The sequence below is a fragment of the Stegostoma tigrinum genome, chromosome 19 (assembly GCF_030684315.1).
Source record: "Stegostoma tigrinum isolate sSteTig4 chromosome 19, sSteTig4.hap1, whole genome shotgun sequence".
In the NCBI taxonomy this organism is placed as follows: Eukaryota; Metazoa; Chordata; class Chondrichthyes; order Orectolobiformes; family Stegostomatidae; genus Stegostoma; species Stegostoma tigrinum.
This window is the reverse complement of record NC_081372.1, coordinates 42,721,970-42,744,794: the sequence shown is the minus strand read 5'-3', so window position 1 is coordinate 42,744,794 and position 22,825 is coordinate 42,721,970.

Here is a 22,825-nt window from a genome sequence, read left to right as displayed (position 1 = left end):
TTTTGCAGGTCTCCCAATGCTAAACAAGACACTGTCATTGTCTATTCATCTGGTATCTACTCATTCCAATGATAATGTTCTTTCTCCAGGCTATGTTGCTTCTGTGGCAAAAGCTGTTGCAGTGGTAACTGTTGTTGTTGATCTATTTCCATTGTCAGGTAACAATAAACCCCTGCCACTTTTGGTTGTTCTGTACTTTGTGCTGAACATGAGATCAGTTCTTCCAGACCGCTCTCAGCAGTGAATGAACGATTTCTTTATGGTACATATATGTTTGTGTATATTTAACAATGTATCTGCTCATTCACATTCTTCACAGATGAATGTGAATGAGTCAACTGATCCGGGCATGGCAGAAAACTCCACTTAGGCTAACTTTTGTTGAATGCATTGAACTCTTGCACTCTGACTAGCTTGCCAGTGCTCAGGTGGGCAATGCTTTGGCAGTTCTATCAAAGCGAAGTTGGCATTTTATTGATTCATCTTAATTTTGTCATGAGTACCTCTTATTACTTCTGGCTTTAGTAGTTTTTTGACTATTGGAAGAGATGTTTGAATACAACATCACATTAGTGTTTGGACTGAGCTATATTTCATACATTCAGAAGGTGCATTTCTCCACTCAAGAACTGCTTTGTAGATGTCTGTATTGGTTTTTTGTGACCTCTTTGGAAATTTCCACTGCTGCCTCAGCTTTTCTGTTTGACTGGGATCCATGTGGAGATGATGTAGGTAGTTGAATTCTCTAATAAGTTACAAAGTGTCTGAATCCTACACTCATGAGTTGAGGGCCATTGTGGTTCATCACAATTCTGGAGTGCCAAACAAATTGGAAGTGTTTTTATGGTTCTTCTATACCCTCACCGGTAATCATCGATGTCAACTGTTCTAGCTCTGTGTAGTCAGAATAATAGTTGAAGGTGACAAGATAATCAGTTCCTGTGAGAATGAAGGAACTTTATCCACGGTCTTTCCTGGATTCGTTACTGGCACTGCACTTGCTAAGTGGTCCTTAATCTCATTGCTCATGTTTGCCAGTAGAGCACTTCTCTTTCCTTCCTTTCCTTCTATGATGGCTAGCATGGATGTGTATCAACTTTTTTTAAAATTCATCTCCTTACAGGTAAAAGCTGTATTGTCCCTGGTACAAGATGCCATCTTAGCCTACTATTTCATCTCTATATATCTAATACCCTCTTCTAGCAACATTTTATAATAGGTATATCCTTGATGTTTTCAGGCCAACTTTTCACCACTATTTTTTCCTGCAGAATTTGGAGAGTTACATCTTGTTGCATGGTTTTCTTGGTTTTGAGCAAGGTGCTTGTCCCTCAGTTTTAATGCCTCTGTTGAACTGATGAATCACGGAGGTAATTGACATGTTGCTCTTCATTGTATCCTAAAGATTTACACACTATCTTAGCATTCTTGCCTTACTTCAGAGGGAAAAATATTTTTGATATCATGTTAGAAATTTACATTTGTTTCTTTTGCTTATTTATCACATTCAGGTCACGTCTCTGCAAATGATGAAAGATTCTACCAAGACACTTTGGACTAAACAGAAATGGTTTCAGGAAGGTGCTTTGAAGTGGCTTGTAATGAATTTTATGGTAACTTTTTCTCTTGCAAACAGATATTGATTAAACTATTTGCAAGCAAAAGTTGTGGTAGGCCCTTTCTCTCTATTTGTGCATAGTGTTGTTTAGTCTGGTTAACTGCCTGGATACAGTTGTAACTGATTATCTTTGCTGCAGTAGTGTTGCCCCAAGTCCTGCCTTGCTGGCTTCATGCCACAGTGATTTTATCATTGACGTCATAATATCTCAGCATTGGTATGGACACCACTAATTATCTGAAATCAGTGAAATCCGCTGCTCGTTCTATGCCCTAGTTCCACTACATGTTCTCGGAAGCAAGCTTGCATACAGGTTCATGCCCATTAAGTGGAAACTTTGTGAAAGCATTCACAAATCCAACAAATCCCTGCATTGCTTTCATTTGGCTGCTACATATCTATTGCAGTTGTCAGTTTGTTAGGTTCTGGGTGAAGGCCTTTTGCTACCAATACATATCATACAAAGTTGATTTCATGCATCCTTGATAACAAAGTGTGAAGCTGGATGAACACAGCAGGCCAAGCAGCATCTTCGGAGCACAAAAGCTGAGGTTTCGAGCCTAGACCCTTCATCAGACCCTTCATCATGCATCCTTCTTGTGTTCAGGCTCATCTGGCAAGATCCTGATGGCAGCCCTGTTCCAGTACATTATCTACCACAATTTTCAAATCCTGTTCTCTGACTTTGATTCTGCCTGCTGGATTATAAGCAAATATTTCTTCTTATTCACCAATATATTGTTCACATTCAGATTAGACTGTCTCTTAGTATGATGTAAAGCCTCACCTGTACTCCTGTTAATATACTCTAGTTGCTGATTGACAACCTCAGAGCTTCTATACATCACTTTTCGTTCTTGAGAGTAACTTGGTCCTCACTTAGCAGATTTGCTGTCATCCCAGGATCCCATATGGTTAAGATAATCCCATCATTGATAAAGTCATCATTAATTTGTCCAAACTCTGAAGATTCAGCTGATTAATAATCTCCATCTTCTCTTGAGCTCTGATGCTGACACTCCAGGGAAAATAGCCCCAGCCAATTCAGTCTCTCTCTATAGCACAAACCCTCCAACCCTGGCAATGTCATTTTAAATCTTTTCTGATGCCTTTCAAGTTTCACAACATCCTTCCTATTCAAGGGAGACCAGAATTGCTGGATCATGACCTCCCAAATCCTATACTCAATGCACTGATCATTAAAGGCAAGCATACCAAATACCTTCTTCACTATCTTATCTCCCTGTGACTCCACTTTCAAGAAACAATGAACCTGTACTGTTAAGTCTCTTTGTTCAGCAACATTCCCCTGTTCTGAGGATGGGTCACCGGACCCAAAACGTTAAGCCAGTTTTCTCCTTCACAGATGCTGCCAGACCTGCTGAGCTTTTCCAGCAACTTTGTTTTTGCTCTCCAGGACTTTACCACTAAGCATTTACCATGTATGGGGAGGCAATAGCCTCGTGGTATTATTGCTGGACTGTTAATCCAGAGACTCAGGTAACATTCTGGGGACCTGGGTTCGAACCTTGCCATGGCACATGGTGGAATTAAGAACCTATTGATGACTGTGAAGCCATTGTTGATTGTTGGTAAAACCTGTCTGGTTCCCTAATATCCCTTAGGGATGGAAATCACCATCCTTATCTGGCCTGGCATACGTGTCACTCCATACTCCCAGCAGTGTGGTTGATTCTGAATTGATTTCGAAGCAATTAAGGATAGTCAAAAAATGCTGCCTAGCCAGCAATGTCCTCATTCAGTTAATGAATAGCAAAAAATAAGTGATTAAGTCCTGCCCTGATTTGGCTTTCTGAAATGTAGCACCTCACATTTATCTAACTCCATTTGCCACTCTTTGACCCATTGGCCCATCTGATCAAGCTCCCCTTGCACTCTGAGCTAATCTTCTTCACTGCCCACTATACCTCCAATCTTGGTGTCATCTGCAACTAACTAAGCCTACCTCCTATGTTCACATCCAAGTCATTTATATATACACAATGAAAAGCATGGATCCAGCACTGATCCTTGTGATACACCACTGGTCACAGGCCTCCAGTCTGAAAAGCAACCCTCCACCACCAGCTTCTGTTTTCTACCTTCAAGCAACTTCTATATTCAAATGGTTAGTTCTCCCTGTATTCCATGTAATCTAACCTTGCTAACCGGTCTACCATGAGGAACTTTGTCAAACCTTGCTGAAGTCCATGTAGATCATGTCCACCATTCTGCCCTAATCGATCATCTTTATTATTCCTTCAAAAATCTCAATGATTTCCCATGCAGAGAACAATGTTGACTATCCTTAATTGGTCATTGCTTTTCCAAACATATGTAAATCCTGTCCATCAGGAATCCCTCTCAACAACCTGCCCACCACTGATGTCAGGCCCACCATTCTATACTTCCCTGGCTTTTCCTTACCACCTTTCCTAAATAGTGGCACTATGTTAGTCTTCCTACACCTCACCTGTGGCTATCAGAGGGTGGTGTGAATTTATAGAGGTTTATAAAATCACGAGGGGCATGGATAAGTAAATAGACAAGGCCTTTTCTCCAGTATTGGGGAGTCCAAAAATAGAAGGCATAGATTTAAGGTGAGAGGGGAAAGATTGAAAACAGACCTGCGGGGCCAACTTTTTCACGCAGAGGGTGGTGTGTGTATGGAAAGAGCTGCCAGAGGAAGTGGTGGAGGCTGGTGCAATTACAACCTTCACAATATATCATTTTATGATGACTTACGTAAGGGGGAGCAGTGAGAAGTGCACATTAGTTTGTCCCATGTCCTGTTCTATTTTCTTGTTGACTGAAGTAGAAAGCAGTCTCTCACCTGGTTGGGTTGAATTGGGTACCTCGGAAATTAATATTTTATTCTAATCCCTACAATTACATATTAAACTTTTCTCCATGGCAAGAGTTTCACTGCAACATTGACTAGATACATGTTGGTACTAGGCCTATTTCAGACATTTATTTTAGTCTATTAATATATGCAGGGACAGACATATTGAAAATGCAAAAGCTGTAGAATTTAGCTCCTTCTATGGAGTAATTTATAAGTGCTACGTGTGATTAGAAGCAAGGAAGCAAAATGAGATTGTCTCCTTTCAAAGGGTGCTGGGTAGGTTAGGATGTCACTTTCATCTTAAATTTTGCTAATTTACAGAGAACCAGGCTAATATCCTGTCCCTGACCACTTACCTTACCTCCATCTCAATGGGCCCTGGTTGCATATTGTTCATTTCTTTCCTCCCAATATGTCTACTTTCAACTTGCCCCCTGGTATTCTGATGGAAAAAGAATGTGACAAGTCCCAGTCTCACGAGGCCAGACTGAAACTCCTATTCAAGGCCAAGATCCAGCATCATCTTTCTTTGCTGAGATTCCTGAAATAGTGAGGTGCAGCAGGCATCCACAGAACAGACATAAAACTTCTGTTTCAAAAGATTCAACAACTTTGAGACCGTAAGAAACATTTATGTATGCACAGGCTGGTCATATATGATGTACATTGCGGTAAAATGATATACTCTCTGGGATACAACTGTATAGCTCAGTTATGCTACATTTTCTTTACAGTAGTGGAACAACACATGTTTGAATTAATTAAAGTTACGCAGTAGAGATCTATCTGTGTTATTGTGAAACAGTAGGAAGTACATCTCACACTAAGTTGCAACACTAAATGAATAATATACTAACATATTGTACAATCTAGACCAGATGATTGGGAGGATAAGAGCGATTACAAGATGGAAGATTTGATTAATGTATAAACTGTTAATGTTTCATTCATGTTGTTGGAATCATCGTTATTATGTATAACAGACTGCTAGTCAGCCACTATTTCATATATAAATTCAAGGTAGAATGTAGTTCGTATTATACAGTGGATAAATATTTTCCTAGTGGCATTGTTGAGTGATTTGTTTTCAGTAAAATCTCATTTCAAAAGTAGTTTCATGTCAGCATGCATATATTATTATGGGGCCTCCATTACCTACTTCAAATGGAGAAAAACTGTTCTAGAAAATGCAAAGTTGACAGATTCAGTATTTAAAAGGCAACATAATTTTAATGTTACAGAAATAGCCTGTATGCTGACATCATACAAAGGGGTCAGTACAGTACAAATAACAATAGAATCATTTATGTGTTGTATCATTGATAGTAGGAACTGCAGATTTTGGAGAATCTGAGATAACAAGGTGTAGAACTGGATGAACACAGCAGGCCAAGCAACATCAGAGGAGCAAGAAAGCTGATGTTTCGGGCCTCGACCCTTCTTCTGAACTGGGGGAGGGGAAGGGGATTCTGAAACAAATAGGGAGAGATGGAGAGGCGGATAGAAGATGGATAGAAGATAGGTGGAGAAGAGACAGACAGGTCAAAGAGGCGGGGCTGGAGCCAGTAAAGGTGAGGGTAGGTGGGGAGTTAGGGAAGCGACAGGTCAGCCCAGGGAGGACGGACAGGTTAATGGCGCGGGATGAGGTTAGTAGGTCGGAGATGGGGGTGGAGCTTGGCATGGGAGGAGGGGATAGGTGGGAGGAAAGACAGGTTAGAGAGGTGGGGACAAGCTGGGCTGGTTTTGGGATGCAGTTGCGGGAGGGGAGATTTTGAAGCTTATGAAGTCCACATTAATACCATTGGGCTGCAGGGTTCCCAAGCGAAATATGAGGTGCTCTTCCTGCAACCTTAAGGTAGCGTCGTTGTGGCACTGCAGGAGGCCCAGGATGGAGATGTTGTCTAAGGAGTGGGGGGGAATTGAAATGGTTCATGACTGGGAGGTGCAGTTGTTTGTTGCGAACCTAGCAAAGGTATTCCGCAAAGCGGCCCCCCAGCTTGTCCCCACCTCTCTAACCTGTCCTTCCTCCCAGCTATCCCCTACTCCCACCTCAAGCCCTAGCCCCATCTCCTATTTACTAGCCTCATCCCGCCCCCTTGACCTGCCCATCCTCCCTGGACTGACCTATCGCCTCCCTAACTCCCCACCTACACTCACCTTAACAGGTTCCAGCCCCACCTCTTTGACCCGTCTGCCTCCTCTCCACCTACCTTCTATCCATCTCCCCCATGTCCCTATTTATTTCAGAACCCCTTTTCCCTCCCCCATTTCTGAAGAAGGATCTTAACCCGAAACATCAGCTTTCCTGCTCCTATGATGCTGCTTGGCCTGCTGTGTTCATCCAGCTCTACACCTTGTTATCTCAGATTCTCCAGCATCTGCAGTGCCTACTATCTCATGCAAGAACTTTCTGATTGGATCAGTGTGGGCTCAAAGCCTGGCTTTCTGCAGATTAATTGTTGAAAAACAATTACATATTAGGAAAATAAATCAGCCTCATTTTAATTGGTTCACTCTGGTACTATGAAAAAGAATCAGGTTAACTTAACTGGGTAAAAAATACTGCATTACTGTATTTCCTTGGCTTCAGTTGCTATCAGAAGATTGATGTTTAATTTGTGAAGTAACCATGAAATACAGAGAATAAAAGTGCATGTTGAAAAGTGATGAAATAACACTCTTAACTAATTTCTATGATGTCACTCTCACATTACTGATGTGTGGCTATCAGAACAGCTTTATGCAGTTGCTGTTCATTGGCAGTCTCCACGTCTTCTGTCAGTCTCCCGGCAGGTTGATCATTGGATGCCCTTAACCTATTGTAACTCCCTATCATTATTGCAGCCCCATTTTCCATTAACCTTTTGCACAGTTTGAAAAATTACAGCCTAGGATTCTCTGAAAATGTGCTGAGAACATGCGTCAGAAAATGCATGCCAAACCAAAGGGGGATAAATCAGGAGAGTTAACCAAAAACTTAGCAGAAGAAATGGGTTTTAATGATGGAGGTGGGTGGAGAGAGAAATGAGTTGAACAAGAAAATTTCAGAGCAGAGAACTGAGATGACTGAAGACATATCACTGAACTTGAAATATTAACTCTCCTTTCTCTCCACAGATCCTGCCACAGCTGTTGGGTTTTCAGTAATTTCTGTTTTCATTTCATAACCAGTAATGATAGGATGTGAGGGAATGTGAACAATCAATAAGAGTTCACACATGGTAATAGATTCTGTAATTTGCTGCTATACACGGACATCAGGGAGTCTGCAGCAGGAATAACTAGAGGGATCAAACGTAGTGAAGGTGGGTGGAATAGATCTTCAGGGGTTTGGAAGTTTGGAAGAGTTCACAGTGATAGATAAAGGTGTGTGTAAGCAGTGATTTAGAAATAAGATGCAGAATGTTAAATTTGAATCTTTGACGAACCAGGTGCCAACTTAAATCAGTGAGAACAAGGAGTGCTAGGACAGTGGATCTTAAGGACATGACCAGAAGAGTTGTGGATGGCCTGAGGCTTACAGAATGCTGAGGCTTTGAGGTTACCCAGTAGAGCATTGACAAAGGCATGCATCAGGGTTTTTGCAGCAAGTGGTCTCAGATAGGTGAAAGTGCATGGTTAGTGACTACAAATTAATTCATAGCACTAATAGAAGGATAAATATATGGAGAAAATATTTGCAGCAATATTGAGATAAGGCAGAAAAATGAGACAAATTGGATGGATCTTAAAAAGAGATGTCACAAATTAATGAAGCACATTCCTCTGTGCCAAACTGTTCTATGACAAATGATAGAATCCCACACCGACTCTCCGAAGAGCAACCCAACCAGACCTGTCACTCTACTCTATCCCTACAATGCTGTATTTCCCATGGCTAATCCATTTAATGTGCACATCTCTGAACACTGGGCAATTTAGCACAGCCAATCCACCTAACTTGCACATCTTTGGACTGTGGCAGGAAACTGGTGCACCCAGAGGAAACCCACACAGACATGGGAAGAATGTGCAAACCTCACTCAGACAGTTGCTTGAGGGTGGATTTGGCTGACACATGAATTGTAAAGTTAAGGGAAATCCAATAAAACAAAGTACAAAGTATCTCAGAAATACAATCTTATAGTTTGTGTATTAAGTGTTGAATATTAAAATATATGTTAATAAATATTAAATGATGTGTTAAATATTGAAAATTATTATAGCTGGAGGCCCAATTTACCTTGAGTGAACATATTTGACATTGAATAGTTGACCATGTTCCTGCTAACAAGAGCTTCTGGTCAGCTTCATGACTAATCCATTCATTTATCAGTGGTATGATCTAGGAAATGATGTATTTGCATGAGGTTATTCTGTTAATAGATGTTATTAATGAAACACATACTGAAGTTGAAAATGTAGTGTGACATTCAGACATAATCACTGACCAGGAATTCTATGTGTTTTACTAGTGACAATATCTTGCCTGAGATGAACCAAAACAAAAGTGTTTAAGGATTTGGAATTCCTAGAGTTGTGTGTCCCCTATGTTAGGTTGGTTCATGCTCACTGCTACCTTCCACAGTGGTGTTGTCAGAGAATCCTAGGTTAGTAAGTGCACATTTCACTTGTGTTGAGCAGGCAAGCACAAACAGCACCACCGGGACATCTTCAGCACCCACCCCCTCCCCGTTTGGACAATCTCTCACCCACTGAAAAAGGATAGGGTCCTTGTTTATGGTAAATCATTTTTGACTAATGTGATAAACGAGGATATGTATGGACACATATGAACCTATTTTCGTATGAATATTCAAAGTGTATTTGTTAAAGCACAACATAACAGGCCTGTCAGAACAAAATGTAACTATTGGGATAAAAGGAGCAGTAGTAGCATAGATTAAGAGAGAAAAAAGGCTCTGGAATAGGGAACAAAAAGTTGTGATGAATGGCTGTTTTCTGAATTGGAGGAAGGAATAAAATGGAGTTACTAGGGTTCAGTACCAGAAGTTATGCTATTTCTGATATACATTAATGACTTAGATAGGAGCACAATGTGTGATGAACAAAATTCAGAAGTGTAGTAAACACCAAAGAAGGTAATACTAAATTTCAGAAGGACAGACATGTTGGTTACACGTCTGTGAAGGTGGCTTATTTGGTTATCAAAATTGTTGTTGAAGCATAATGAGATCTCTGGGCTTGATAAGTAGTTGCCAAAGAACAAAAGCTTTGAGGGTAAGCTAAACCTAGATCTAATACAAGTTTGATCCCATCTGGAGTATTGTGTCTGATTCTGGGCAATATGTAGAATGGTAAGGCTTTGATCAAGGCCTTTGTTGATTGCAGGGATGAACGAATACATTTATATTAGGTATATAGACTGGAGAAACTGGAATTGTTCTTCTTAAAGCAGAGAAGACTATGAGAGGATTTAACAGAAATGTTCAAAATTACGAAGAGCTAAGACAGAGGAAATAAGCATAAACTTATTTCAATCACTGAAAAATTGATACTGAGAGGATAGAGAGTTAAGGAGCAGCATGGTGGCTCAGTGGTTAGCACTGCTGCTGCACAGTGCCAGGGACCCAGGTTTGATTCCAGCCTCAGGCAGTTATGACCAGATTTGATTTGATTCCCTACAGTGTGGAAACAGGCCCTTCGGCCCAACAAGTCCACACCGCCCCCTTGGAGCATCCCACCCAGACCCATCCCTTTATAACCCTGAATACTACGGGTAATTTAGCATGGCCGATCCACCTAGCCTACACGTCTTTGGACTGTGGGAGGAGACTGGAGCTCCATGCAGACACGGGGAGAATGTGCAAACTCTGCACAGACAGTTACCCGAGGCTGGAATCGAACCAGGGTCCCTGGCGCTGTGAGGCTGCAGTGCTAGCCACTGAGCCACCGTGCCGCCCATGATGACAGGATGACATATCTCTAACAACAGCAACTCAGCTGAAGGAACTGGAAAGCAGCAAGCAACAAGTAGTGTGAGCAGAACAGGCAAAAGTGGGAAACAAACAAAAACGGAAAATCGCTGGAGAAACTCAGCAGGTCTGGCAGCATCTGCGTAAAGAAATCAGAGTTTTTAAACTTCAAAGAACAAAAGAACACAGGTACAGGCCGTGCGGCCGTCCAAACCTGTGCCTCTGTTTTGGTATGGAAGAGCAAAATGTCTCACTTGCAGGATCCATATCCCTCTATTCCCTTCTTATTCATGTATTTGTCCAGGTGTTTCTTGAATACTGCTGTTGTGTATCTCCTCTGGCATTGCATTCCAGGCACTCACCACCCTTTGTGAGAAAAATTTGCCTCTTTTTAACATCCACCCCCAATGTTTCTTGAACCTATGTCCGCTAGTAATTGATCTTTCCACCCCGGGAAAAGCCTCATACTTTACACTCTATCCATGCCATTCACAATCTTATAAACTTCTAACAGGTTGTCGCTCAACCTGTTGTGTTCCAGTGAAAACAAACCCAGTCTATCCAACCTTTCTTCACAGCTAAAAGTCCCCATAGCAAGCAACATCCTGGTAAACTTTTTACGTACACTCTCCGAAACATCCTTCCGTGACCAGAACTGTATGCAATATTCCAAGTGTGGCCTAACTAAAGTTCTATAAAGCTACAGCATAACTTGCCTGTCTTTATATTCAATGTCCCTTCCAATGAAGGTAAGCATGCCATAAGTCTTTTTTACTAGCTTATTGACCTGCACTGCCACCTTCAGTGATCTGCAGACTTACACACTCAGATCCCTCTGCATATCAATACTCCTAAGGGTTCTGCCATTCAGTGTATAATTTCCACCTGTACTTAACATTTCAAAATGTCACTTTGTCTGATTAAACTCCTTCTACCACTTTTCTGACCATGCCTCCAACTGATCTATATCCTGCTGTACGGTCTGACAATCCTCCTCATTGTCTACTACTCCACCAATCTTTGTAATATCCACAGACTTACTAATTAGACCAGCTACATTTTCCTCAATATCCTTCATGTAGACCATGCTATGTTCTCCTTGTGTCTGTGCCGGTTTCCTCCAAGTGCCCTGGATTCCTCCCACAGTGCAAAGATGTGCTTTTTAGGTGGATTAACCATGCTAAATTACCCATTGTGTCCAGGGATCTGCAGGTTAGGTGGGTTAGCCTTGAGAAGTGTGGTGTTATGGGATAGTGGAGTAGGATACTCTTCATGGGGCTGTGTGGACTTGATGGGCTGAATAGCCTGCTTCCCCACACTGTAGGGATTCTTTGATGATGATGAGAGCAAACTGTGGAGACATAAAGAAAAGCTTCTTCATTTAGCATGTAGACGGGGTTTGAAATGCAATACCTAAAATGGTGGTTAACACAGATTCAATAGCAAACTTTCAAAAGGGAATATTTGAAGGACAAAGAAAATGAAGCGATACGGATAAAGGATCGGGGAACAAGATTATCTGGATTGCTATTTGGGGCGCTGGCCTCCAATCACGCTGTGATAGTCAGTGATTTGTGATTCACATCCTCCTCAAGTCCAATAGTTTATATCATTCTACGCTACAGGGACAATCTGTAGATTTTGTTTTCAAAAGAAGGAGAGCCTAGATGGATTTCATTAGGAAAAATCATATTTGATTAACTTGCTAGACTTTGCTAAGGTAACAGAGAGGATGACACAGAAGGTATGTGATACATTACGACATAACAGCTTGAGGAGTAAAAGTAGAGCTCGTGGAATAAAAGGATCTATAGCAATATGGATAGAAAATTGTCTGTCTCAGTAAACAGAGAGTAATGGTGAATGCATGTATCTTGGCCTGGGAGAAGTTATGTAATGAAATCCACTCGGGATCAGTGCTGATATCATTGCTATTTCTGATATTATTGCTATTTCTGATATTTCTTACCTTAGACCTTGATGTACAGGGCACAGTTTCAAATTCAAGGGGCCCACTTTGCTCTTCCAGAGATTAGAGTGACTCAATTAGTTTGACATTCTAGCATCCATCAGGCCCCAGCTGAGCCAAGCTTTAGAAATGTCCACCTCTGTATTCTCAGCTTTACCTCCCAATGTTTTCCTTGCTCATCTTTAACTATTATCCTATGTGTTATTTTATTCTTCCCTGTCAGGAGTGAAGCATAGAGAAGTTGAAATAAAGTGCAGTCATTTTATTTTTCAGCAAGTGTGCACATCCACAGATCCATGAAGGTGGTAGGGTTAAGAAGGCATTGAATTCAAGAGCAGTAGTGCTATGCTGTAACTGTATAAACACTAGTTAGGTCACAATTGGAAACTGGGTGCAGTTCTGGCTGTAAGAGAGACCGTTGTAGAGAGGTGTAGAGGAGATTTACCAGGATGCTGCCCAGATTGGAGGATCTGAGTTATGAGGAATGATTGTATAAGCTAGAGTTGTTTTCCTTGGAGCACTAAAGGTTGAGATTGGAAATGATCAATGTGTATAACATTATGAGGGGCATTGATAAGCCGGATGGGAGGGTACTTTTCCATTAGAAAAGGGGTCAATGACAAGGGGGCATAGATTTAAATTGGGAGATAGAAAGCTGAGAGGGGCAGTGAGGAGACATGTTTTCACCAAGAGAATGGTGAGAATCTGGCACTAAAATTGACTGAAAGGGTGGCTGAGTCAGAAACTCTCTAAACATTGAAGCAATATTTAAATATTCACATGCATTGCCATAGCCATCAGGACAATGGGCCCAGAGCTGGAGGAAGGGATTGGTGTAGCCAGATCTTTGTTGACTGGCATGGACATATCGAAGGGTCTCCTTCTGTCTGTGAATATCTGAGTCTATGAGCGCTGTATATAACATTAACATTTTTTATGGCTCAGTGACAGCTGTATTTCTTCTTGAAATTATTTTACTCCTCTTTTTGGTTTTTCTATAGTGGAAGGAGTATATAAGTGAGCTATTTGGTTTGTGGGTACATTTTTGTGATGCCAATGACCTCACCTTGTTTTGCAAGGACAAGGGATGGTCCTGGAACTCACTAGTATAAATGTGAGACATTGCATCATTGTTGCTCTTGAAGAATCTTACATCGATCCATATGGAAACAGACTGGTGGTTAGTAATGAGCAGTGTGAAACCCTTCAACGAGCCACTTTCAATTCTATTGCCCAACAATAGTAAATCTGTACAAGATATGTACTAGTCTCAGTGCTTCAATGTCGGAGAGTTCAGGAGAGAAATTCAGTTGCAACCCAGATTAAGGCCATTATTGCTCCACTGCAAGTGGCCATGGAATTTCTACAAAGGCTAAGGTGCACTATATGTCCATCAGTTGTCATTTGTGTGGAGTGCTGAAATGAGCTAGATCTGATAATAGTGGGAAATAAGAACAGTATGGCACAGAAGCAGACCTTTTGGCCCACCAAGTCAAGATCAATGAATCCTTCTGCAGTTACACCATGACCTTCCTGCTGCTTTACACATTCTTAAGTTATTTCGGAAAGCATTGGTGTTCAAATGGTGTTTGTGAGGTGTTAAATTACAATCTCATAAGCTGAGGACTCAACCCGGCCTCTGTTGCGTATATTTTGCTTCCATTCAGTCACCTATATTTTTCCCTTTTTTCTGTAAACTGGTACTTGCCCCCACCATCATTAGCAAAATATCTTAAGTGGAAATAGACACAGCACAGTGTAGAGCTGGAGGAACACAGCAGGCCAGGCAGCATCAGAGAAGCAGGCAAGTTGACGTTTCGGCCCGACCTGAAATGCCAACTCTCCTGCTCCTCTGATGCTGCCTAGCCTGCTGTGTTCTTCCAGTTCCACACTATGTTGACTCTGACTCCAGCATCAGCAGCTCTTGCTATCTGTTAAGTGGATATATGCATGCCACCAGTATCCAACATTAAATGTGATTGCATATTGGAATATTATTTGCTAAACAACACCAGTTGTGCTTTGAATTACACTAACAACCAATTCACTATTACCAGTCAGGCTTGCAGTATTAAGATAATAAAATGTGAGGCTGGATGAACACAGCAGGCCAAGCAGCATCTCAGGAGCACAAAAGCTGACGTTTCGGGCCTAGACCCTTCATCAGAGGCTTGCAGTATTGTTTGTTTCCTAATCTTAGAAATTCCATATATTCACATGCAATGCCTTATCTTTTTAAACAGATGGTACATGTCCACCCATTGCACCTTTCTCAACACGACAAAAACTTGGAGCAACAGCCTTTTCCTGCCACATTCCCCATAGCAATGCCTTAACCAATCAGAGTCGACTTCCCTGCTTTGAGTTTAAGCAAATGGTTGGCATTTAACTTTTCCCTGATGCATTCTCTATGACAATGCCTCTACCAGATAGAGTTCAGTGTCCACTTCTCATGCAGTATAATTTGTGTTTTGAGATTTGGAATTCTTGTGATTCTGCCCTGATGCATGCAAGATGAAAAATTTTGACTGTGTGCTTCTTTAAACAATATATTATGCATTATACTGCTCTGACAGGTGCTATGAATATCTGTCTTGCCGAGTGACTGAGTGAGTGAGTGAGCGGGCGAATAATGTGAGAGAGAAATAAACAAAGGATGATCAAGGATCGGAGTGAGTTTCCACCCACTCAAAAATATTTTCCATCAATTTTCATGGAGAAAAATCCAGCAATGCATTGATCTCACCAGTTTTCTGATGGGATGTTAAAATTGTCCCTAAAGTGTTAAGATGTTGGGAGTTTGAGGAGGAAACAGTGACTTCCAAATACCAAAATCAACACAGCTCGTGTGCATGTATCATGTGCCTGTGCTGAGCTGTGTACATCAACTTTATCCTGCAACAATGAAGAGTTAAGTGTTACGATAGATGTATATTTCAGAACAACAAAATTTGCTCTATAGCAATCTGAGCATAAATATCTCCAACATCCTTGCAGATAGGTTTTCTAGCATTGTTGGGAGAAATTTAAACCAGTTTCGCAGGAGAAAGAGATTCAGAGTATTAGCTCCAAAGGGACACAGCATACTTTAGGAAAGGAACTAAGGCAGAGATAGTTTAGCCACGATAAGTTTCAAGGCAGTAAATTGAGGCTGGAAGGCCTGCTTTAATGCTAAGAGTATCATCGGTAAGAGATGAGTTAAGGGCACAGATTGATACGTGCAATGTTGTTGCCATCACAGAGACATGGTTGAGGGAGGAACAGGACAGGCAACTGAACATTCTAGGGTACAGCATCATCAAACAGGACAGAGGGGAGTGTGAAAAAGGAGGTGGGCCTACACTATTAATGACAAAATCAGTTACTGCATTAAGGAGGGACAATATCTTAAAAGAATCTTTAAATGAGGCATTATGGGTAGAGTTTAAGAATACAATGTTGCCAGTTATACTGCTGGGAGTGTAGATAGGCCCTTAAACTGTCAGCAGGCAATTCAGGAGCAGATATGTATGAATCCACTAAGATGTGTAAAATAATAATAAGGCAATTATATTCAGGAATTTCAACTTCCCCAATATTAATTAGGCTGGCCGTAGTGTAAAGGGTTTAAAGGGGACTGATTTCTCGAAATGTATTCAGGAGAGCTTTTCATATAAATATGTAGAAGGTACAACAAAGGATGGGACAGTGTTAGACCTAACTCTGGGGAATGAAGCTGGAGAGGTTAAGGTGGCAATGGGGAGCATATTAGTGACAGCAGTCACGACACCGTATAATTTAGACAAAAACCCAAGAGAATGGCAGATTCTGCAAATCAGGAACAAAAGTAAAGTTGCTGGAAAAACTCAGCAGGTCTGGCAGCATCTGTGAAGGAAAGAACAGAGTTAAAGTTGCTGATCTGGTGTCCCTTCCTCAGTATAATTTAGGTTTGTTATGCATAAGGAAAATGATGGTTTACACAAAAGTGTTTTGGATTGGGGGAAGACAGATTTTACTAAAATAAGGCAGGATCTAGTCAAAGGAGACTGGGGATAGCTAATTTTGGACAAATCTAAAACAGAACAGTGGGTGGCATTCAATAAGCAACTGGGGAGAATACAAACCTAACATACTCCTTTTAAGATGGCACGGTGGCTTAGCCGTTAGCACAGCTGCCTCATAGCACCAGAGACCCAACTCCACTCTTGGGCAACTGTCCATGTGGAGTTTGCACATTCTCCCTGTGTCTGCATAGGTTTCCTGTGGGTGCTCTGGTTTCCTCCCACAGTCCAAATATATGTAGGCTAGGTGGATTGGCCATGCTAAATTGACCGTAGTGTTCAGAGATGTGTAGATTAGGTTGGGTATAAGTCTGGGTGGGATGTTCTGAGGGTCAGTGTGGATTTATTGGGACGAAGGGTCTGTTTCCATATTGTGATCTATGACCTAGGGTGAATTGTAGGAGTATCAAAACCAGAAAACCTTGGAAATCTGGGAATATTCAGGAATGGATAAGAAAGAAAACAGACGCTTTTAACGGGTATAAAAGAAATATCGGAAGTTCAGTGGGAATTTAAGCAGCAGTTAGGAGAGCAAAGAGGAATATGACAAAACAGTGGTGAGGAAGATTAGGGAGAATCCCAGGATATTCTACAAGTACATCAAGGGGAAGAGGATAACGAGAAAGAGAGTAGGGACCAAGGGACAATCTGTGCTTGCAGCCACAGGACATTAGTAGAGTTTTAAGTAAGTACTTCACATCTGTCTTCACTTGGGAAAATGAGGATGTAGGCACAGGATTCAGGAAGAGGTACTGTGAGGTTCTTGAGCAGATTGACAGATGGAGTGAAGAGGTATTGAAGGTTTCAGAGCCTAAATGTGGACAAATCCCTAGATCTGGATAAGTTGTATACCAGGCATGAGTTCTGACCCAAATTTTTAATTCCTCTTTGGGTACAGGGTAGGTGCCAGAGGATTTAAGGACCCCTAATATGGTTCCATTTTTCAAGAAGGATGGTGGAGGTAAACCAGGAAATTACAGGCCAATGAGTCTGAGATCAGTGGGAGAGAAACTATTGGAGAAAATTCAGAAGGACAAGAGTTAATTCATATTTGGAGAGACAAGTTTTGATCAGGAATAGTCAACGCAGCTGTGTCAAAGGGAAGTTATGCCTAAGAAATCTGATAGAACTTTTTGAGGAGTGGCCTGGTGTGTAGATGAGGTTAGCGCAGTTGATGTAGTTCATATGGATTTCACTTAGGCCTTTGACAAGGTCCCTCATGGGAAATTGATAGAGAAGGTAAAGGCTCATGTGATCCAGTCTATCAGAGATAATGGGAACTGCAGATGCTGGAGAATCCAAGATAATAAAGTGTGAAGCTGGATGAACACAGCAGGCCAAGCAGCATCTCAGGAGCACAAAAGCTGATGTTTCGGGCCTAGACCCTTCAGAGAGGGGGGTGGGAAGAGGGTTCTGGAATAAATAGGGAGAGGGGGGAGGCGGACCGAAGATGGAGAGAAAAGAAGATAGGTGGAGAGGACAGTATAGGTGGGGAGGTAGGGAGGGGATAGGTCAGTCCAGGGAAGATGGACAGGTCAAGGAGGTGGGATGAGGTTAGTAGATAGGAAATGGAGGTGCAGCTTGAGGTAGGAGGAAGGGATGGGTGAGAGGAAGAACAGGTTAGGGAGGCAGAGACAGGCTGGGCTGGTTTTGGGATGCAGTGGGGGGAGGTGACGAACTGGGCTGGTTTTGGGATGCGGTGGGGGAAGGGGAGATTTTGAAGCTGGTGAAGTCCACATTGATACCATTGGGCTGCAGGGTTCCCAAGTGGAATATAAGTTGCTGTTCCTGCAACCGTCGGTTGGCATCCTTGTGGCACTGCAGGAGGCCCTTGACGGACATGTCGTTGAAAGAAGGGGAGGGAGAGTTAAAATAGTTCGTGACTGGGAGGTGCAGTTGTTTGTTGCGAACTGAGCGGAGGTGTTCTGCAAAGCGGTCCCCAAGCCTCCGCTTGGTTTCCCAGATGTAAAGGGAGCCACACCGGGTACAATGGATACAGTATACCACATTAAGCAGACGTTCACCTGCACATCTGCCAATGTGGAAAGTCATCTTGGGGCCTGGCATAGGGGTGAGGGACGAGGTTTGGGGGCAGGTGTAGCACTTCCTGCGGTTACAGGGGAAGGTGCCAAGTGTGGTGGGGTTGGAGGGGAGTGTGGAGCACACAAGGGAGTCACAGAGAGAGTGGTCTCTCTGGAAGGCAGACAAGGGTGGGGATGGAAAAATGTCTTGGGTGGTGGGGTCGGATTGTAGATGGCGGAAGTGTCGGAGGATGATGTGTTGTATCCAGAGGTTGGTGGGGTGGTGTGTGAGAATGAGGGGTTCCTCTTTGGGCAGTTGTGGCGGGGGCGGGGTGTGAGGGATGTGTTGCGGGAAATGCGGGAGACGCGGTCAAGGGTGTTCTCGACCACTGCTGGGGGAAAGTTGCGGTCCTTGAAGAACTTGGACATCTGGGATGTGCGGGAGTGGAATGCCTCATTCTGGGAGCAGATGCGGCAGTGGAGATTCATCAGGATGTTGCCTGGGATAGAACATTTTAACTGTGAAGTGAGGCTGGATAAGCTTGCATTTTTCTTTAGTGCAGAGAAGTCTAGGGGGGTCCTGACTGAGGTATATAAAGTTATGAGGGGAAGGAACAGGGTGGAATGAAAGGAGCTGTCTTCCTTAATCAAAGGGTCTATAACAAAGGAGCATAATTTTATGGTGAAAGACCGGGTAGTTAGAGGGGATTTGAGGAAAACTTTCACCAGATAGTGGTGGGAACCTGGAGTACACTGCGTGAGGCAGGAAACCTCAATCTTTGGTGAGCGCTTGAAGTGTCATAACCTTCAAGGGCATGGGCCAGGTTTTGGAAAGCGGGACTAGTGTAGATTTAAAGTAGTTTTGTCAGTGCAGACTTGTTGGGCAGAAGACACTCCTCTGTACTTTATAATTCTATGATTCAATGTTGTATGAATGAGAGGGTTAAAACATTTGACTAGCTGCTTAGTGTATAGCCTTAATCACGTTGCATCACTTTGAAAGAATGTTCTTTGCCCGTGAACTTTGAAAATTATTCTTCGCAGTATTGCAGAGATTGGGAAACATCTTCCTCATTTGCTCCCACAGCCTTTATTCACCCTATTGACCAAGTCCTCCAATGTAGTGTGGGTTGTTGTAATGCAAAGCAACGTGTTCCTTTGTTTCAAAAATAAAAAAAAAGCCTTTGCTGTATTTATTGCGCATACACTTCACATGCAGCATCTTTAAATGGGATAGTAGAATTGTCTTTCCTCCACTATCTGAACTCCAACAGCACAAAAGCAGCAGTTTGTCACAATACACAGCGGTTCTCTTCAAATAGAAGCCACAACTGCCTTCCAGCTGTTACGATGCAGGATATTCTGAACTCTCAATCATCTAGCTCCCTGGCTCCATGCCCAATACAGGCAGGGAACTTGTAGGTTGCATACTCATATAACATCAAAATATGACACAAAATCATCCATTGCAAACTCCCCTGTGGGGACATAGAATCCTGAATCAGTCCCACCACCTCGCAGCTTGGGTCAGACAACTGGCCTTCTAATGGCAAAACTTAAGGAAGACTACAATATGAACCATATGCTCAACAAGGAATCATGGTGACTGACAAGAATCAACAGTTGAATTATTGTCCTGCATTCATCTGCATTATATATAAAACATTGGAAAAGGCTTGTAAGATTCAATCTGTGAAATCATCTGATCGAAGAACAGTTAACCTTCTTTTACTTGAACATAAGTTGTATTATCACTTCTGTGGCCTGTTAATAATATGCAGCCTGTTAGATGATACAAAATGCTGCTCTTATAATGCAGCATTTCATTTTACTTAACGTGAGCTACATGAAATCTATTAGAAGTTATATGTGTAAGATTTAGCTTCAAATAAAACAATACACTCATTTTAACTTATTCTTACCTAGCCATCACTCCATCAGTAGATTAAAAACCTGTCTCTCAATGTCATTGCTGATTTTAACAATGTGTTGTATGAATTTAAATTTTCGTGGAACATTAAAGAAGAACCAATTAAGATGTAAAATGTGAGGCTGGATGAACACAGCAGGCCAAGCAGCATCTCAGGAGCACAAAAGCTGACGTTTCGGGCCTAGACCCTTCATCAGAGAGGGAACTGGAATAAATAGGGAGAGAGGGGGAGGCGGACCGACGATGGAGAGTAAAGAAGATAGGTGGAGAGAGTGTAGGTGGGGAGGTAGGGAGGGGATAGGTCAGTCCAGGGAAGACGGACAGGTCAAGGAGGTGGGATGAGGTTAGTAGGTAGCTGGGGGTGCGGCTTGGAGTGGGAGGAAGGGATGGGTGAGAGGAAGAACCGGTTAGGGAGGCAGAGACAGGTTGGACTGGTTTTGGGATGCAGTGGGTGGGGGGGGAAGAGCTGGGCTGGTTGTGTGGTGCGGTGGGGGGAGGGGACGAACTGGGCTGGTTTAGGGATGCAGTAGGAGAAGGGGAGATTTTGAAACCGGTGAAGTCCACATTGATACCATATGGCTGCAGGGTTCCCAGGCGGAATATGAGTTGCTGTTCCTGCAACCTTCGGGTGGCATCATTGTGGCAGTGCAGGAGGCCCATGATGGACATGTCATCCAGAGAATGGGAGGGGGAGTGGAAATGGTTTGCGACTGGGAGGTTCAGTTGTTTGTTGCGAACTGAGCGGAGGTGTTCTGCAAAGCGGTCCCCAAGCCTCCGCTTGGTTTCCCCAATGTAGAGGAAGCCGCACCGGGTACAGTGGATGCAGTATACCACATTGGCAGATGTGCAGGTGAACCTCTGCTTAATGTGGAATGTCATCTTGGGGCCTGGGATGGGGGTGAGGGAGGAGGTGTGGGGACAGGTGTAGCATTTCCTGCGGTTGCAAGGGAAGGTGCCGGGTGTGATGGGGTTGGAGGGCAGTGTGGAGCGAACAAGGGAGTCACAGAGAGAGTGGTCTCTCCGGAAAGCTGACAGGGGAGGGGATGGAAAAATGTCTTGGGTGGTGGGGTCGGATTGTAAATGGCGGAAGTGTCGGAGGATAATGCATTGTATCCGGAGGTTGGTAGGGTGGTGTGTGAGAACGAGGGGGATCCTCTTGGGGCGGTTGTGGCGGGGGCGGGGTGTGAGGGATGTGTTGCGGGAAATACGGGAGACGCGGTCAAGGGCGTTCTCGATCACTGTGGGGGGAAAGTTGCGGTCCTTAAAGAACCTGGACATCTGGGATGTGCGGGAGTGGAATGTCTTATCGTGGGAGCAGATGCGGCGGAGGCGGAGGAATTGGGAATAGGGGATGGAATTTTTGCAGGAGGGTGGGTGGGAGGAGGTGTATTCTAGGTAGCTGTGGGAGTTGGTGGGCTTGAAATGGACATCAGTTACAAGCTGGTTGCCTGAGATGGAGACTGAGAGGTCCAGGAAGGTGAGGGATGTGCTGGAGATGGCCCAGGTGAACTGAAGGTTGGGGTGGAAGGTGTTGGTGAAGTGGATGAACTGTTCGAGCTCCTCTGGGGAGCAAGAGGCGGTCTCTAGCATCTGCAGTTCCCATCATCTCTGATAATTCTCCAGCATCTGCAGTTCCCATCATCTCTGATAATTCTCCAGCATCTGCAGTTCCCATCATCACCAATTAAGATGTAAGTGTGTTTTTAGGTGAATTAACTCTACAATTGTCTTGTGCCAAAAAGTGCTTCATTTGTGAGTTTTCTTATCAACAGCAGCTACAGTGACAATCCAGAGGAATGACCTAGTCTTAAACTATATTGTTTTGGATATCTTCCTTTTTCTATGTAAGGTAATAATGATGACAATGCACTGATATATATAGTGACTCACATAACAAAATTTCTCAGAATGTGTCGCGCAATGAATTACGTCAAAATGTAAAAACAGCTGCAATGTACAAGTGATGAACTGATGCACATTCTAATGTTTAGAGAATTGGAGAACAATATAGTTCTGAAGGATATGTTTTATAATCTTTATAACCCTGCCCTCCCCACCCGTCCACAACACATACACACTCCCAACATTGGTGCTACCTGCTGGTTTGTAAAACATGGAAAAGGAAAGAAGGGAATATCACCAAAATGAAAAACAAAATCTCTTGCATTTACGTGGCACTTATTGCAATCACTAGATATTCTAAAATACTTTATAGCTACTGGTGTACTTTCAAAACCGTATTCAACATTAAGACAAGACAAAGTCGCCATAGTCTTACCAGACCATAAGGCTGCTCTCTCATTACACAGATGACTGGTGGTGGTTGAGAAAGAGAGTCCTTCATGGTAACCTCAGTTAGAATGGAATTGAACCCATGCCATTAGCATCATCACAAACCAGCCAATCCAGTCAAATGAACGAACTGGCTCCTGTTATCCACATGACAAAGGAACCAATTTGTGTACAGCAAGTTCTCACAAACAG